At 41.9% G+C, this 19571-nt stretch overlaps 1 protein-coding gene across 12 annotated transcripts in view; it reads left to right on the plus strand.

Annotated features, from left to right (window-relative positions):
• The first annotated feature begins 436 nt into the window (after positions 1–436).
• Positions 437–19571, plus strand: part of ELAVL2 (ELAV like RNA binding protein 2) — a 128082-nt gene continuing 108947 nt past the window's right edge. For 6 of the 12 annotated variants that reach the window (XM_039880694.1, XM_039880702.1, XM_039880690.1 and 3 more), the window contains exon 1: positions 437–980. The gene's annotated coding sequence lies outside the window, so the exon portion shown is untranslated. Of the gene's footprint in view, positions 981–4795; positions 5230–5362; positions 5630–19571 lie in introns of those variants that run through there. The other 6 variants (XM_039880704.1, XM_039880701.1, XM_039880698.1 and 3 more) reach the window with 6 other exon arrangements.

Here is a 19571-nt window from a genome sequence, read left to right on the forward strand (position 1 = left end):
GATCAAAGAGAGGGAGCTCTCAACGACTCATACATACCGGACAGAATTTAATGTTATAAAGAAACGTGCCATAGATGAGGCAGTGATGGCAAAGGAAAAGAGTCTTTCAGAAAGAGAAATATTTAAGAGAAAAGGAGATTGTGCCATATCGCAAACTCTGATAGTACAGTTCCAACCCTCCCACGTTGCTCTCTCCCCATCTCTTTTTGCTTCTTGAATTTCCCTTCGCCGCCGCTGTTAAGTGTGTACCTCCCCGCACAACTTACCTTGAAACGGGACTCCATTGAGCTCTCGAGAGTGACACAAGCTCCTAACCAATCATGTCACGCGGCCTCGCCTGAGCCGCCTCAATGGAAACGTCTGGACCAATCAGGATTGTGGGGAGATGAGCAAGTTACGTTGTGGCGCGACTCGGCGTATACTTCCGCGCGTGCTGCCCGGGATAGGAGCCTGGCAGAGCAGCTGCACACACGGCAGTGCGGAGGCAGAGAAGGGGTTGGTGATACAGTGCTATAAATCTGTGGTCCAGTCCACCTCCTTTTTAAGACGTCCTCCCCCCTTATTTCTGTTCTCAGTTAGAGATGCAGCAGCTTACCCCTGTAGCGACCTACTAAAAAGCAACAAGGAGAAAGACATCGTCTTTTTGAAAAAACGTTCTTTCGTCTCTTTTCTTTGTTCCTTCGTTTGTTTTTCTTGCCCGTTTTTGTTTAGTTGAACGGCAATCGGAGGGTAGTCTCTCCGTCTTTCTAAACTCTTTTTTAAGTTTCCCCTCCCCTTTCATATTTTTTTCCGGCATTTCTTTTAGCGTTGGACTTTGGGGTCGAAAGCATTTCTTTTTATTTGCTTCTTTTAAGCCGAGCACAGTTTAGGTTTCGTGCTGTCTTAAGAGAACTATCCAGCAGCTTCTTGCTCATCTTTATTGGGAGAACTGCACCGTTACTTTAAAAAACACACATACATAAAAACCTTAAGGGAGAAAGGTAAGTTTCGGTTTGGTTTCTTTAATCATTAGTTTCAGCGATGTGCTGGCAAAACCAGAAAACCTGTAAGTGAGCGGAATATAGAATATGAAGTTAATTGCACATGTTTGTCTCATTTCAAAGCTACGGCTCTGCTTTTTTTTTTTTTAAATTCTAGAGAGCTAGACTAAAAGACGTTGGACGCATGCTTGACGTACTGAATATTTGCAAATGTCAGTGGCAGAAACTTAAGTGGGAAATGTGGCCAGGGTAGAGGAGGGGTACGACGGGAGTCTAGATGTTGAGTGAGCTTCGGAATTGAGGTTGGAAGTTCATTTCGTGGGAAGAGAGGGATAACTTGGGTTTCGGGGGATGCATGCCTCTACTTTCGAAAAACAACCTACTGGAGAGGCTTTAGTGCAGTTAAGAGGAATTAGAAGCCTGGACTTACTGATGAGACCAGAGAAGACCCCAGACTTAATTGCATTAACCAGATAACATGTGTTGGGGAGATGAGATTGCCAGATGGAATTTAGATGCTGCACCAGGCAGCGAGTTGTAGTTGATTGAAAAAAAGTACATGCCGCCTGAGGGCTGGGACTGGCTGGGGCTGGGGTGAGTAGAAGCTGTCAAAACTCGTCATTGCTACTAGGTGTGCGGGCTCTAATTCACGGGCGCAAATAACCGTGAATCTGTTTGAAAAGAAGATAGCCAATTTAGGGCCGAATTCTTAAGCCTGTGCCGGATATGAGATTCCCTTTGTTCAGAAAAGAGTAAATAAGATCCTTGGAGCTGTGTCTGTGGAGTGGCGGCTGCCTGGGAGCCTCGCAGTGGTGGGCGCAGGGAAGTAAATTCTAAGCCCTGTCCTTGGTCCTACGCGGCTGACTTAGCCTTCGGGGCGAGGGGGAAGTCCTCCGCAGCTGCAAGGCTTCGCAGCCACCCCAGGAACCAGCTCAGCTTCGTAGCCCTCACCCCTTTCCCTACCCCCCACCCCCGCCCTTTCTCGAATAGCTATTGTTAAACTGACGCGGGGAGAAAGATGGTTGGGGATGAGACGTTGGGCAGACACATGCTTCATTTTAACTTTTGTGATTTCCCAAGGTTTAGGAGAAACCAGCTGGCTTTCTACTGTGAAAAAGAATCCAGGGTGGATGTGGGAAAGGGGGAGGGTGTTCGCAGGGCGGGGTGGGCGGGGAGGGCTGAGGCGATGGTGGTGGCAGTGAACGAGGTGCCTTTGCCTAAGAGAAGTTTAAATTATTGGCACGAGGGGGTGTGAGTGTGTGCGTTAGAGCGCTCATGTGGTGCTTGTGAGGGAGAGAATGGGGAAAAGGTACAAAAGCCGGCTGAGGTTGTTGATTTCTCGCTGCTCTCCACCCCACCCACCCTCCGGGTTCGAAAAGCCAACGCATGGCTAGCCTACTCCGGACGCAACTCTGCTATCTCCGGGGCCGTGGGGTCTGAGGATGGCAAGGTGGCAGTGCCCACCACCGGAGCTCAGCGGCGAACAGGACCTCGTGTGGCCATTGTTGCTTAATTTATGCCCAGCACGTTGCTATGTACCCACCTATTTCACGTCTGTAAAGAATTAACATGAGAGCTATACAACTGTGGCAAATTGGAGGTTGGATACGTTCCCCGTTTTCCATTTTCAAGTACGGGTTAGCGAAACTGATGTAGAGACTGGGTATTTTCTCTGGTAATTACCAGCTGGCCTTACTATGGCAAGAGTAAGAAATATACAATCATTTAGTATTTACTCTTAAACACTGCGGGGCCCAGATGGAGGTCTCTGTACTTTCTCTTCGAAATGCACGGGTTCTCGTCTCTCCCCCCACTCATGTGCAAACACTCCTGTTGGTTAAGATTCTAAACCTTCAGCCCTTCCCCACATCCTTATTTATTACACCCATCCTCTGGGTGTTGGGAGTGTGAGGAAAATGGAGATGGTTTATTTTTTAGGCCTACACTGTAATCTACAAGATGTAGGCTTAGAATTGGCGAGGGCGGGGGGAGTACAGAGCAGACAATAGTAACCAAAGGAATTATTTTCCTAATTGGAAATCAGTTCTCAAAGGTCAGGGAATTGATATGCATGGTTTGGGGAATGGAAGAGTGGGAAATCTGGGCTGGTAGGACTTCCTTGGGAAAATAGCTTCTTAAATGGGACATGTAAAAGATTTCTCAGAATCTAAACAAATAAGTCTGCAAAAAAGAGAAAATGTTGTGTTTAGAAGTCATCTTTTGGGAGATTTAAAAAAAAAATTAACTATCTCTCTTAGTTATTCCTTTCATTCCCTGAAACTGCCTTACTTACACTAGGCACTCCTGGGTTCCCCTTCTCTCTTGCAATCAAGTGCTTGGGCACCTTGCTTTATAAAGCTAACCTGATCTGGAGTTCTTTACAAAAAGCAACGTTTGCAGGTACAAGTGGTTTGGAAGACTTTGGAAGAACTGTTGAGAAAGAGGTCTCGCATAACTTAAAGTCAGCTTCAGGAAGTAGGGTGGAGGGCATTCTAAGAGTTTAGGCTTGGACTGGTAAATTTGAAAGGCCCATTTTTGTCTAATGTTTGGAAACGAGCATTTTTAGCAATCCTGCCTGCTTGGGATGGAAATATTATAATTAACTGTTTAGAGGGAGGTCAAAGGCGCAGGCGCTTTCAGCAGTTCTCCCAGGAACCCATACAAAGTCAATTAAGGTCATTTAACTGCAAATCAGATTTGGGGGTGACAACAGAAATGCTTATATAGAATCAATTAGCTATTTCTGATGTCCTCAGTCTTGGTCCCCCAAATTGAAGGATAGTCTGTCTCCATTTCGATGGTGGTTGAGCCTCTTACTTTACTATGCCTGATTTGACAAGAGGGCGATTTTGCCTCCCCAGCCCCTAACCTGGGTTAGAAGAGTCCTTCCCCCTTTCTTCCCCAGCTCCGCCAGTCGCGTGGGGGTGGGGAGCGCTGGGCGCCCTTAGCGGACCTTGCTGCATCAAACCCGCATCATGCCCTTGAAGCTGTAACCTCAGTCACGTTCTTGCGGCGACTCAGTCGCCCACTGCTCAGTTTCTCTCTTACTTCCAGCGATTTCAGGTAGGTATGACAGGTGTATTTTTAAAATGTAGTTTTATTTTACGGGGAAGGGTTAAAAGCAGAAACCTTTTGCAATACACACCCCCTCCGCCCCAAACCACACGACAGGTGCTCTCGTAAATAAGCGGCTGAGCAGGTGTAAAGACGTGCTTCCGCCGCGTGGCTCGGGGTCGGTTTAGACTCCCATTGGTGGGGCTGGATCTGAGGACAGGCACAGGTTTTTCTGGGGAACAGCGATTGACCCGGGCGTGGGGGCGGGCCAAGGCAGGACAGCGATGGTACGCCCCATCGGTGAAGAGTTGGCCATTTCGGGGCTTCAGTGGGGGGCGTTGGAAGGATGCAGCGAGCAGCAGGCGCATGTATAATCCAGTGCAGGATTTCCTACTTTGCGTTTGAAGCAGAGTATAGCACCCCGCACAGGTACTCAGGCCTTATTTGAACGTGATTACATTTGGAGAGGTAGAGAGGGACAGCGGGGGTTTAGCCTTTAGTTTTCCTCGAAGGGACAGGACCCTTCGGCTGTAAAGTGTGTATGTGTGGGAGGAGAAAGCCTTTTAACTCTGCTTGCAATACATGTGTATATGTATGTATGTATATTTGATACACGTATATATCAGAGTAACCTCTGCGAGAATCGCTGTGGCTCCCCGTTAGCGTCTGGATCCTGGGGGTTTGCAAACTTGAACCTGGAATCTGCCGCCCCTGGGCCCGCCACCGCTCCCCGCGCTGCCAGGGGAACCTGGTCCTGGAGCTCTCTCGAAATCGAAAGCCAGGAGGGACGAGTGCGAGCGGCCGCAGCCAGGCGTCTTCTCGCAGGCAACGACTCGCGGGGCGGCGGGGCAGGGCACGCGCCGGCGGCTGTAGCCGCGGCGCCGCGAACTCGCCGGCGGCCCCGCCTCCTGGCGCTCTTCCAAGCAAGCCCCTCCTCCTCGCCCTGCTACAAACGGCGGGACCGCGGTGCCGGGGCGTCACTGAGGCAGCTGCCGGCCGGGTGAGGAGGCCGGTCGCCAGCGCGGGTGGGGCCGGGGTTCCGCCGGGTTCTAGTCTGCCTTCCCGCCACCACCAGGACTGGGGACGCCGCCGCCACCACCGCCTCTCCGCGGAGTCCGCCCGGAGCGACTCCTCCGCGGCTGTGCTGACGGCCGGCGGCGCGAGCCGTAGCAGCTCCAGGTCCAAGTCAAAGCAGGCAAGTGCGGGGGGCGTGGGAGTGTGCGCGGGGAGGGCGGGAACGCTGCGCCTTGCCCCAGGTCTGTTTAGGACGCCGAGGCTAAGGGCTTTGCGCGCCGCCGCGGCGCCGTGCGGGGTCCGGCCTCCGCTCGGCTGCAGCCTTGGTCTGGGCTCTGGGCGGGAACGCTGGTGGGGGCGGCGGAGGTTGTGCACACGAAGTTCCTAGAGCTCGGTCCCTTGCGGCGGGAGTACAGGGAACTGGGCGCCTCGGGAGGTGGCACCGCTCCTCCTGTGGGCACAGGCTGGTTGGGGGCGGCGGCGGGAGCGGAGCCGGGCCAGTCGCGCCGGGCAGCGTGCACCGGCGTGGACGTGCTCGGTACGGCCGCGTGTAGCGCGAGAAGAAGAGCGCCGAGACGCAGGTGAGTGTATTGGAGGGAAAGTGGGGGAGGGGACTTTTCTAGAAAAAGGGTAGTATTCCTGTGGTGGACAGGCAACCCCGCCTTGTGGGTGGCTGTGTGCACTTCAGCCGGGTGGTGTCTGGTGGCGTGCCCACTCGGTACAGCGCCTCCTCGCGCGTGGTCCTTGGAGCTCTCGGGGCGTCTCCAGACTTTGAACAGCCGCGCAGTGTGCGGAGGTGGTGTGGGACCGCAGCCGCCCCAGGCAGAGCAAAGAGGGTCTCCCGGGCCGCTCTCCCCCTTGCGCGGTGTTAGGCGAGGCTGGGCGCAGCCGCGTGAGGTCGCAGCTCCTGGTCGCAACCCGGTTTGCGCGTGAGCAGCTCGCTGGGCGGGAATCGCGGAGCCGGCCGGCCCACGGGGCGAAGCAGGCTCAGGGCTTTGGCTCGCTGGCTGTGGTTGCGGCAGCTGCGCGTGCAGCTCGGTCTCGAGCGCTGGTCAGCTGCGGCCCCTGTGCACCGACGTGTGTGTGTACACTGATGACATTGGTGGAGCCTCTTGGCGGACCAGCATCGCTTCACCGGCAGGTGTTCCTCCAGTGGTCATGATAGTGACCAGCAAACAGTCTTCTTTCTCACTGCGTTTCCTTAAGAGCCTACTTATCCTAGAGGGCTGAAGCTCGAAATCTAGATGTGAACTACGAGAGTTGTAACTGTCCAGATGGTCATATAAAATAGCGTTTTAAAAGATCATCTTTATGATAAAATTTCCATCTTCTTTTCTGAAAATGTGAGAAAAGGAGGATTTGTAACCAGCTATCTTACTCTCCTTTATTCCCTCACCAAAGAATGGTGCTTAACAATGCCAAACGAAATCTCTCCGGCAAGGACAAAGAGCTTTTTAAAACTTAATGTTTTAGTGGGCCTACCCATAATAATTTTGTCTTTATAAAAATGTAGCTCAGCCCCCAAACTTACAGCAAATAAGTCTATTTAAAACCACTCAAATACCAGCTGGGGTGTAATTTCCCCATCCCCTTAAGTAAAATCGGTTTGTCTGAAATACTGTTTAGTTGCCCTTGAAGACAATTTTCTCAAGAATCATTTCCCCAGAGTCCTTTGAGTTTTTTCATTGTGCTAAGGTAGCTCTTTCTTGCGGAAGCTGACCTGGAATCTCCATTTTGGTGAGCGGGTGGAAAAGCTTTTCTGGGTGTACTTTCTCATCTGGACCTTTGGGTCTAGAAATGGTGACTATTTTGTTGGATGAGCTGGAATGTTACTGCATTTGTTTTGGGGCTATTCTTTTATTAACATTGGAATGTTTATTTAACTTGCTCAGGTGTGTGTGTGGGGTATGCATACTTAGAGAAAGTGTTCTTGGAAATAGGGGAGGAGAGGGGAAGAGGGCACAAGAAGAAAACATCGAGAAGATAAATGGCTGGGGTGGGGTAGGAAAAATTAGATTATGAAGAAACACATTGTTCAATTTAATAGGATTCCTCTTGTTTTTTTTTTTTCTTTTCTTTTTTTGAGAGAATATTTTTGTGTTTGTGTGATCAAAACTGGCCCCTTACTCGCTATTTTGGTAACTTTGTGCTGCAGCCTTTCATGGAATGAGGTTTTTTTGTTTCCCCTTCAAAGACAGAGCCTTATGGATTTAAGGTCTCCATGTCTCTAGGTGTTTCCTCCACTGTGTAGAGTTTGCCTTTAATCATGCCAGGTCAGCTGTTTTAAGCTACACATACTCTTTCTACATGGCTCAAGAGGATTTTAGGTTTAAGATATGTTTCTAGAATGGAATGGGTACCCAAAACTGGTCTGTGTCAGCCAAGCACATCCGTTATTTACTGTGGAACCTTATTTTCCTTTTTCTAGGCTCAGGATGTATGTTAGTTGTTGAGATTCCTTTTCTCATTGTTTTTGTTTATTTGTTTATTCTGGTTAATGCTTTTTCATCAGAGACTCAAGTTATTTCTCTGTTTGAGTTTTGACACTTTTAGTTAAGACCCAGTTCCCATTGGTTATGAAGAAGAACAAGGCTCTTAAGTGGCATTTCTACTACCCCATTTCTTAATCCACTCTTTTGGTTCTTTGTGCACAGATGTTACTAGCTGAATCCTTGTTACTACTTTCAGCCATTCCAGCCTTCAGTGCTTTTCTTGTTAACATGATTGTGAATTTTAAAAATACTGCTCCCCCCTCCCCAGGTTCTCTCCTCTTTTAGAAGCAAGAGTCAAGTTCTCTTTAAGGACACCTCAAAGCCATCCAGAATACCCTGACTTCTAAGCTGGGATCAACCTTTTACTCTTTCTTTGATGGAAATTTTTTTTAAAAATAAAAAACCTGTAACATTTTTCAGGAGTTAACATGGCACAAGAGCACCACAGTGGCAAATTACCCTTCATGTTCTTTTTCCCCAAAGGACTGAATACTCTGAAATAGCATCTTATCGAGACTGACTTTACCTTTTGCAGTTTAGATTGCTTGGTCTGTATGGAAGCGTCAGCCCTTTTGCTTTAATTTGAAGTCATAGTAAATCCACTATATCATCATATTCTTATTACCACCTTTGTCACCAATAATGCTGATATGGAAGTAAGGGAGCCTAGAGATCCACAGTACTTAGCCAAGTCAGGTTATTTATTTATCTATTTATTTATGTATTTATTTTTTTATTGGACATTATTGGGAACTGTATAGGTGAGGTGGTATGGGGCCTGGATGGTGTGCCACCCTGTGGAAAACTTGCCCATAGCAGTCCACCCCAGCTCTTTCTGTTTCTTTGGATGTTTAGCAGGACAGGCCAATAATCAGACTAAACTACATATTAGGTGTTTTTTTGGTTTGTTTGTTTACTTGTTTTTGTTTTAAATAGCGCATGGATACTTGTGCTGTTTAAAGTGAGGCCACTTTCTGGGCATGCGACCTGTACAGTAATAACGCTTCCCCCTTGGAATTCTTGAATTTTTGGACAGGAGGACCCTATAGTTTAATTTCCCACTGGGACCCATATCTTATGTAGTTTATCCTGGTCAGAAGCTTCCTTGATTGTTGATATTTAGCTGTCAGTATTGCTGCTCTATGGTATTGTATTATAAAAGAGTTTGAAATCAAAGGCTTTATACACTGGTGATACCACATCCAACTCTTGAATTAACTCTGTGGAGGACATTAGATACATAGAATGTTCGCTTGCTTTGTCCAGTTTCATTTTACAGATGTGGAAGTCTTTGCTAGTTCTGGTTTCTCTCAGAACCCACCCACATGTTATTTACTTTAATGCCAAACTCATTGCGTGTTTCTCATTGGGAAAAACACATCGTTTATTTGATTCTGGATTCTGGGTGGTTTGCAATGCTGGTTTCTTTTTTTTTTTTTCTTGATTTCAGGTAATATAAATCTGCCAAGTAGAAATAAGGCACTTAATCTTGAAAGGCAATATTTTAAGGCTTTTGTGTGCTAAAAGATATTTGTTAAATTATGCTTTAAACAGGAATGGTAACTTTGAGAATCCGAACTAAAAATAGAAATTAGTATAATAAAATTCTATAGAGGTTTTGTGAAATAATTAGGAACTTTTTCACTAAGAAGAAATAAACAGATTTGGTGTTTAGCATGCATGATGTGATGTGTCTCATACTTTAATTTTAGTGAGGTCACAGGAGAATTTTTTTTAAGGGAAGATGACTTTCTATAAAATCATGAGCCTCATAATTCCATTATATAAAACAAAACAAAATGTGACTCTTCTGTGAGAAACATCGCTAGATGCATTCCCATAGGCATTCTCCCCTTTCATGCCATGCTAAATTTTCAGAGACTATTCTACATAAAAATATCTAATTTTGGTAAAGATATTATTTAGTTTCTTAGAGCTTTAGGTTAGGCTTTGCCTCAATTTCATTGATACTCCTAACTGTATGTTTCTCTTTTGAATGTTGCTGAATAGTTTTGTGTGATGACAGATGAGAGTTTTCCTTCTAAGAAATCTTCATGCAGAGGAGGATAGGTGCTTTGGGAAAGAGAGGAATAGATAAAATAACCAAGATTGTTGTAGGAATAGGTGCCGTGGGGTTAAAACCAAACCAATTTGAAGGTAGTCTTTAATTGCAAGTAACCAGGTTTTTCTTATTTAAAACTTGTGCTTTCCTAGTACCCGTCTCTATATTAATGATTTATATTATGTCAGTTTCTGACTGAAAATGAATAGCAAATAAGGTTTGACAGGAAGACCCCCTTTCCCACTTCTAGAAATTCTTTATTTGAAAAAAACATCGAAATTTTCTCAATAGACTTATTTGTTGAGAGACAGTTATAGTGAAATTATAGTTTTTTATTGTAAAAAAATGTTGAAAGTTTTGCTTTAGATTGGATATTTTGAACTCTTAGGTTGAGATATCTGTATATTTTTTCCTTGTCCAATCTAACAGTGATAAACTCATACCAGCCTTTTCCCTCTGACTTAAAAAAAGGAGTCTCTCATAAAAAAAACAAAACAAAACTATATTCTACATGACTAGCTTTTCTTGCAGAATTTTTGTTGTTGCAAGCTGTTCATATTGGAGATTATTTCAGAAGCTTTAAAGACTATATTAATGGAATATCACAAAAATTCCTATTTTCATAAATACCAAACCAATTAACTGTTCTTTCAGGATGGGGTTTCATTTTATTTTGCTTTTATAGTTTAGGAGTGGTCAAACTCACCTCAAGCTTCAGTAGACATTTTCTTGACTAATTTTATCTCCTTATAAGAATAGGGAATAGTTATTTTAGAATTCTTAGCTTTCCTATATTTTCTTATTATGGAGTTACTGTAAAATCAAAATTTCTCATTAATATTGAGGAGTTCTCAATCTCTTTGAGCATCTGAAGAAAACTGTGGACCCTTTCTCCTTAGAGAAGTGCACATACACAGACATTTCCTTACAATTTTTACCATCCTGCCCTCTGGAGTAAATAGTGTTCAAATGAGGTTTTATTTGGGAAATAGGACTTTGAAAATTGGAGTTGTTGTCTTACACTGGTGATAGCAGGGCGAAGTCACTCGGATCAGTTCTTATCTGCTGTTAGTGTTAGTGATGTGGGCCTTTAGCTTCATCAAAGGCAAACTAAGCTTCCTTGTTTCCTCACAGTTTGTTTTAAAATTCGTTCTGATTTTGTAAACAAATATTACACATGTCAGGTTTTCTTGTGAGTACAGTGCTGCCAATTTAGCTACCGAGTTGTCTTGCCTCAGTAGGTTTTTTCATTTAGGTTGAAATTCTTAATTTAGCAGAGCCAGGTGGAAAATACTAGGCTGGCAGTCTGAAGTTTTCGTCATCTGGTTTTGGCTTAGTTACCTGTGTCCTTGGTTTCTTAACCTTTCTTCAAGTATAAAACCTCACCCTCCACATCTCAAATATGAAGATGAGCTTATTGAAGTACAAGATTTTTGGCAGTGGAATGACGGTGCTTACTGAGTCGGAAAGGTGTAATAGGTGATCCATGTGGATTAGGTTTTATATATTTGACCTTCAATGTGTTGTTATGAACTGTCATTTTTAGTCATTCTTTATAATGTGCTATCATGTGTTGTATACTGCATAGGGAGGTTTTGGGAGAATTGTGACTGAAAATTTCAGTGTGGAAATAGATATAAATTATCTACGATGACGGAATTTGAAAGGGAAATTTAAAATGATTTCTCAAAAATATAATTAATGCTAAAAGATTAAGTATGAAACTATGAGAATTTAGCCAGCTAACATGCCAGGAATATAAGTGTCTTAATTTAAATTTTCTATCTTTTTCAATGAGAAATCAAATTTTTATATTTAAGCATTTACATTAATCAGTATATACTTTCTTGATTTGAGTTTCATTTAATCTCTCATCAAGGATTTATTCCTATATATCGTGTTATGTAGTTTACACAGAAATGCATTATTTTTTCTGCTTGTTTCAGTACCCTCTCATCAACCCAAGTAAAAGGTCATTGATGGAAGCCCTGTCAAGTAAGTCATTAGAAATTGCTTACTTGTTTAGTTTTTAAAGGATATTTGACATTTTTTATTCTTTAGGCATCATTTGTGTGTATCCAGGGTACAAAAGGTATTTCTTAAAACAAATAAACCGCAGTGTATTTGAAAATAAATTCAGCAAATTGGTTAAGGTGGAGAAAATATTCCTGGAACTGATTGTACTTGATCTTGAGTTTCCTTTGAGCTACTTTTTAGAAGTGAGATTTTTCTATTTCACTGATGCTGCTTCTCTATTGGAGGTACCTTTGGTGACGTGAGGATCACCCACCTTTATTGCAGAGCTATCCAGAACATTTTAAATATAAAAAGTTTATTATAGGATGAGCAAGTTTTTATAACCTATTCTCAGGTACGGCCTATTTCTGTTTGAGTTTACTCAACAGCACTTTCTCTCCCGGAGGTCCTACTTACTGGTTGCTGGTTTATTTCATTTAAACCCTTGGGGTCCTTTCTGGCCTATGGCTGTGAATGACTCATGGACTTATTCCAAATACCAGGTCATTGATGCCTTTGACCTTCATCTCTTCCGTGCCATTTTCTCTGCAAGGAACTCAAGTTACCCATATCCTTCCTCTCTTCTCTGTGCTAGCCCTCTGTCCTGTAGTCACCTGTCTGTGCTTCTGAGCACTATGCTAGTTCTAGCCTGGCAGTTTGGGTCATGTGCAGTGTACTCACTCATCCCTTTATTTTCTAATTTGTCTCTTTTTCTTATCCAGCTTGCACTTTTGCATTGGATCTTAAGCATTTTGTTACATTTTACTTATTGAAGAATATAGTAGTTCCTGCTTATTTGCAGTTTCAGTTTCTGAGGTTTTAATTACCCATAGTCTCAAAATATTAAATGGAAAATTCCAGAAATAAACAGTTCATAAGTTTGCTGCACACTTTTCTGAGTAGCATGATGAAATCTCATGCCATCCCGCTTTGGATGGCATGCTGTATATACTCTCAGCCCATTAGTCACTTAGTACCAATCTGGTTATCAGATCTACTGTCTTGGTATGGGAATACTTGTGTTCAAGTAACTCTTATTTTACTCAATAATGGCCCCAAAGTGCAAGAGTTATGATATTGGCAATTTGGATACGCAGAAGAGAAGCCATAAAGTGCATCCTTTAAGTGAAAAGGTCAAAGTTCTTGACTCAAGGTATTTTATTGTCTTACATCATCATCATCACCATCATCAGAAGGGTGAGTGCAGTACAAAAATATATTTTTGAGACTACATTCCCATAACTTTTATTAGTGTATTGTTGTTCTATTTTATTATTTTTATTGTTAAACCCTTACTTTACCTAATTTATAAATTAATCTATCACAGGTGTGTATGTATGTATAGGAAGAAACAGATAATAGGGTTCAGTACTATCTGAGGTTTCAGGCATCTGCTGGAGGGATCATAGAACGTAGCTCCTGTGTATAAGGGGGGACTTCTGTATTTTCTTTGACCAAGTGGATTGCTGCTATTAGAGGATGAAAGGGAGAAACAGGTAGAAATGAACAAATAGTTTCTGCCACAGGTCTCAAATGGTGGCCCATGGGCTACATGTTATTCGTAGCTATTTTATTTGGTCTAACCTACATTTAAAAAAAATAGTGAATTATTTATTTAAGTGTTGGAAAATATCATAAAGATTTAGAGCTGTCTTTTATATTTCTTGAAAAGTTGGAAGGGTGGCGCGAAACTGAGCCCATATTCATTAATTGCTTGTTTATGTGGAGCATGCTTTGTTTCACTTTGGAATACATTACTGCCTGGCCTTCGTGGGTATTTGTAGTTTATGACTCTCATGCTATAGTTCTAAAAGCTATGGGAATTTAAAAATTTACTCAAATATAAAGACGAAGGCAGTAGTTTTAAAGATTTCATATTATTTTGATTTTCTTTATATTTGCAACTGTTTGGCTTTTGTTGGATTGCTCCTTACAAATTTAGATCTCGTAGTCTCTTTTATTTCAGTTAGAGAAGTCTAGTCATGGACTTCTCCTTTCTTAATCTCTGGTTGCAAGATGGTTTCTCTTTTCTGTACAAGACTTGCTTCCAACAGGTTGTCTTACCTTTTCCCCCTCCCTTAGGATGTTACACCTGCCTCCATTGGGAGCAGGGATTTCTTCCTGCTGGTTGCCTGCTTGTAGTTGTTCAGATTTTGGGGGATCAGCAGAAGTTGCATGGTGCTGTGAAGAGTAATAGGATGTTATGAGCTGTTTAAAAGAGGCCCGTGGATCACCTGCTACCCTCATTGCTAATAGTGTCAGCTTAGAAAAGACATTCTTCCCCAGGATTGCTGTAAAAAAGCTGATACGAGAGGTTAGTGGGTGTGAGGTTTATATGTGCTGTTTCTCTGTCCTCTTCCTCATTTTTTTCAGTCTTCAGCCTTTTTCTCCCTCTCTAGAAACAGCAAGGGATCCTTCAGCAAAGCTATCTCCCACCTGTGCAGTAGAGTGAGCTGATGTGCCAGAAGTTGAAAGAAGTTCCACATGTCATGTTTGGACTAATGCTGTAATTTTATTTTGCAGTAAGGAAGGTGGATATTATTAATCTACTCCTGAACATAATAGCACAATTTGAATAGCAGAGAGCAACTTTGGTGTGTTAATGTCTAGTGAGATGAATGCAGATGAATGCTAAGTAGGTAGAAAATGTCAGTGTAGAGCCTTCCTTTTGGTGACTTTCAGCACTTACATTTCTGGTTAACTTTTTGTTCAGCCTGGCAAACAGATAGAAGATCTGTTTTATCAACCAGCACTAATATAGCTTTTGAGGATGGAACAATACCTTTAAAGCTCTGCTCTCCTGGCAGCCACTTGAGCTAGGCCAGTCATAACGAGGAATTAGAATGTGTCCCTGTATTGTACATCTTAGCAAAACTCTTCAGAATAATAGGAGCTTAATGCTTGTGGTTTAAAAAATTGGCAGTCTCCAGCCTAGCTAATTTTTTTTTTTTTTTGGATATTTGGGGTGTGAGTAAAAGTGTATGCTTATTTTGAATTGTGTGTATGGTTTTTTAAAAAAATTATTTTATCTTCTAAATTTGTTTTTAAGAGGCACTTGAAAATAATTCTTGGTACCAGGCATCTTCCGCGATTATACTATTCTTTTAAAAGAATATCTTAGTTTGATGTGCCCTGGAGCAAATGGTCGAAGGACTGATAGAATGTCTTCATTGTTGAGTGAGGATAGGGAATTGAAAATTGATGAAAAACAAGGGTGTTTTATTTCTCTACAGGTTGAGAATCGTCCTGGAGCTTCTACTGTGTGATATGATAAGCTTTGGGATATGTGGGCTGGTGGTTAACTTGGAGTCTAGACTTTTTTCAAATTCATCTAAAGTTTTTTTTCTTTTAGTTTTGTTAAAAGATCTTAAAAAGTGTCGTTTTGTTTTTGTTTTTGTTTTTGTATTGGGACTATGCTCAGAAACCAGGAAGATTGTGTAATACTTATTGTTTCATCACTCATTATCACTAAGAGTTAGATACTGAGAACCTTTAGAAATGTTTATAAAGTGTCCTTGTCCTCATATTCCTTGGTTTGTCTGCTTAAGGGGATTAGGCAGAAAATGACTATTTAAAAGATGTCACAATCTGCCCCCATCCTCCTGCCTCTGGCTTAATATCATTTGAGGAATTGAGGAAAGGTATATATCTTAACAGAGATACCCCTGGGCATTAGGTTTATGGCCTGGTCACTACATATTGCTTTAGGGGCAAGGTGTGGGGCTTCTCTTAGTTTTGTGTGTATTTTTATTTGCTTAGTTTTGGTGTCTCTCCTTCTGCCCCCCCCATTCCTTCCATGTAATTTTTGTCTCTCTTGATTCTTTATTGTGGTATGTTTCCTGGTTTGCCAGAAGCCCAGTCACAGGTGAAGAATATTTATGCAATACAGAACCTGCCAAGTTTTAAGTTGTGGCTGGAGAGAGATGCCACTGTGATTGTCCTAATTCTGCTATTGTCCCAGGAAGAATGGATCCCAGGCACATGTATGGAACTACATGGAACCCCCAGTTTTTCCCCTGTAGTTTTATTTTCTTGACAGCATGATGTGCCAGAAACCTTCTCTGGGTATATTTTTCAAAACACCTAGAAAAAAGTCATAAAGAGAAAACATTTCTTTGGCTTCTTCCCTCTTAGTATAGTTCTAGTGGCAGAAAGGAAGTAAAGAGTCAGAAGCTTGGATGCTTTTAAAAGCGCTAATCCATACCTTGAGTCTTCCTCATGCCTAAGACTATGTCCACCAAGTGTTCTCAAGGCTGTTCATTGTAGCTTTCTCATTCCAGTTCTTAATGTTCCCTTCCTTTTGAAAAGTGATTGACCCCACCCTACATGCTGCTTCATCTTCTTGGTTTGCTAGAGAGGCTTGTTCCCTCACTTGGAACTGAGGCTGTTGGGGAATTATATGTATTCTTGCTCCTTGGACTTTTTAAATGAGTGTGGCTAATCTATCAGTATTGTTTTGTGGACAGTAGGGGGCCAAGTTTGATTTTATGGTGAACAACATAGTTTTTTTTGATATAGAGAAGAAAAGTGAAGAGATCTTGCTTTTGCTTTTATACATCTTCTTAAAGTAACTTCCAAATTATTGCTTCTTAAGACTGCAATTAGAGCAAGAGATTTTGTATTGAATATCAAGTTTGCAGTGTATTGGGAGGGGGCAGCAAGGAGCTGCCTGTTTATTAGTTGCTGAGAAACCTGGCTATTAAGACAGGAGAACAAGTGGAATCAGTAATTAAAGCCAGTGCACCACTTAAAATGGTAGAACCAGGAGGCAAGAACATTTTCTCTAGTAACAGTGGTGACAGCCAATGTTTCTGTTCTTCCAGGACCTTGCCACAGCTCCCTGCAATATTGAGCTTTCTAGATGGGGTAAATGAGGCTCAGGGGTCAGGTGGTTTGCCCAAGGATTCAACCTCCTGAGTGGGGAAGTAGAACTGGGACTTCTAGTTCAGTACCTTTTACCCTGGACTCCAGAATGATGTTCTTTCTACCTCTGGTAGTTCTGATTGTAGTTTAAGGTGACTGTGCCCAGAGATGGATATAGGAGGCAGCTTAGCAACTGTATCTCGACTCCAGGTCTTATAGTTCAGCTCCTCAGAGGTAGGGCTGTTGTAAACAGGTTTTTGTCTTAAAAGCTTCACTTAGGTCTTCATAGCACTCCTAGCAGTATGGCCACTACCTATTTTTCCAGGGCCAGGATTCTGAGTTTGCCTTAATTTTAGGTCTGTGGCTAGGTGACTTCTGGAAGGACTCATACCACAGGCTGGTGTCTTCCTGATGCCAGCTGGAAGTCTTGACTTGCAAGATTACTATTTGGAACCATATAAAGTATGGATTGGTTATTTTCTATAAGCAAAGGAATGAAGACGCTGTCTTCAGACTTATTTTAGAATGCTGTCAAAATCAAGAAAAAAGATCAAAATACTGTTTTGTTTCAGATGAAAGTAACATTTAGATTACCTTAGCTCACTGTAGTAGAGAATCTATAAGGGTTATTTCTTAAACTTGTTAAGTTTCTGAAACTAATATGTTCCAAATCTGGTGGGCTTTTAGAAATACCACTGTTTTTGTTCTGAGAAAAAAAGTTGCAGGCCAGGTGCTTAATAGAATGTATGATGTCCAAACTTGAATCAATAAAATATCCACCCAGTAAAGATTGTTATTGATTCATCTTGTTTCTCCAACTTAACTGTCAGGCAGATTGGATGGAGGGTGCATGGGGAAGAATACAGATTCAAGATAATCTTTTTGTTCTTCACTAGAAAGAGGACATCTGTCTTATTTATTGTTTTATCTGTTGCATCTACTGTGCTACTTGTTTGTAGTGGAAATTCAGGAAATACTGTTTAATTCACTTGAATTCAAAGTTTGGAATGCAAATAATATAGAGGAAAAGGGAGCTAACACAGTACTTTAGACTTACTGTCAATAAGAAAGTTTTATTTGCATCTGTAGGTTAACCGTGAATGGTAGGTGATCCAGTAGTGAGATCTGCATAGTCTGCATCCTTTATGCTCTTCACTCAGGGCTTTGAAATATGCTTTCTTTATCTGATTTTGAAGTATAATTTATCAGTATTTCTTTGATAGCGCTTTCCCGGTGTATTGTTTGAGGTGGTAAAAACTAAAGAGGAATGTATGTTAAGTCTTTTGCTTGGCTTAAAGAACTTTACCAACTCATCCAAAATTGTAATTTGCCATTGAGTTATTTGGTTAGCCCATGAATAACCATAGAACCCCTCTCTGCATGTCTTGGCAGCCTACCCCATTTCTTCACAGTGCTGTGTTCCAGTATTTATTAAAATTTGAACTAAAAACAAGTATATTATTTTGTAACTGTCTTTAAAACATTTTTAGGGGGAATGGAAGAAGCTTAGGCAGTTTTCTTTGTAGAAACCTTGGAAGACATTGAAAAATAATTTTTTCTTAAAATGACCTGAATGGCTTTTGGGCAGTCCCTTAATCTTAAAGCATTATGTATGTTTCTAAGAGATTGATAGAGTCAGGGAAATTGCTCTAAGTAATTGGTTGGGGGTAAGGGAGAGGAAGAAAAAGGCTAAAGAAAAGGAGGAGGAAGTGAATTCTCCATGTTGCTTGTTTCCTCGTTCACGTAGGTCATCACAATTAAATAGTATAGTGCATTTATGACTTGGAGTTTTAAAATACTATCTTACCTACTTATTAGATCATAATACTTATTAGAATATATTCTTAATTCATTAGTTTTCTTAGAGACGTAGACTCTGGTGGCTAAAACAGTTGCTTTCACTTTAATACCATGTGGTAATTAAAACTTTGAATCATTTTTAGTTTACATCATCTAGAATCGTTGAACTTGGGTATAGCATTTTTGTACTTGGATCTTATTTCAGCACAGCTTTTAGATCTCATTCCCTTTTTCCTTAGGAGCTGAATGAAGCCACTGAAAATATACACAATTACCTCCACTCGACTGAGGGAACTTGGAGAGATGTAAAACGTGCTTTAGTCCAAGAGAGGAGAATTCTAATGTTACTTACCATATTGTTTGGACAACAAGGATGAGAGTTAAGGGCTGGTGAGGGAAGCTGGGGCTGGGGTAATAACTTCCTTTTGCTTTGTGTGTCTGGTCTTTTCTTAATGATGCTTTACATTAGTTTGCATTTTTAGGACTCTTCTTGAATGTTTTTAACTACATTGGAAGCTCCTTGATATCAGTGATCCTATCTTATGGCTTTGTTCCTTGAACTTAGTAGGTCCTGTTTTTTTTAAAGATTAAAATAATAAAATTACACATGCCAGAGGTAAATACTGCATATAATATTTTTTTCAATGGCATACGCAGCCTTGATACTCTGATTGCTGTGAAGTTGTCATGTATAATTGCACACATTTGATCCATTGGAGCTAATAAAATTCTTAATGTATAAACTGAGAATTTTGATTTTTATGTGAGTATTAATTATTACTATACTATAGTAATTAAGTGCTGATAGTAGATAATTTAATATGTTAGATGACTTTTGTATTAACAGTGCTTTTTCTCTCTATCTATCTCTGTGAATAATTAAGACTTTACCATATCTATTTACAGCCCTACCCGATGAGTTTAACAATTTGTTCGGACACACAGGAAAAGATCCGGTGTGATGATTCTGTAACCACTTTGACTAGACTGAGACTATACCTTTTACATGTATTTATGACCTGTTTAATCAAAGCATGCCATATTAAAAAAAATATTGTTTTAGGACTGGGCTGAAGAAGCTGTGTTTGCCAGGATTAAGGAGGCAGGCTCCAGGGATGACCACCAGGCCTATCATTTAATAGCAGTGGGAAACCACCTCTGGCTGTTGGAAGAATGGCTGCTTTTAGGCTCAACACTGAATCTTTTTTGAAGCAGATAGAGAAGTTGAATTTTAGGTGGTTGCTCTAATCACGGAAGGTGACCTTAAGGGTCGTTGGGCTGGGTACTCCC

The sequence above is a fragment of the Pteropus medius genome, unplaced genomic scaffold (genome assembly GCF_902729225.1).
Source record: "Pteropus medius unplaced genomic scaffold, Ma_sr-lr_union100, whole genome shotgun sequence".
Taxonomy (NCBI): Eukaryota; Metazoa; Chordata; class Mammalia; order Chiroptera; family Pteropodidae; genus Pteropus; species Pteropus medius.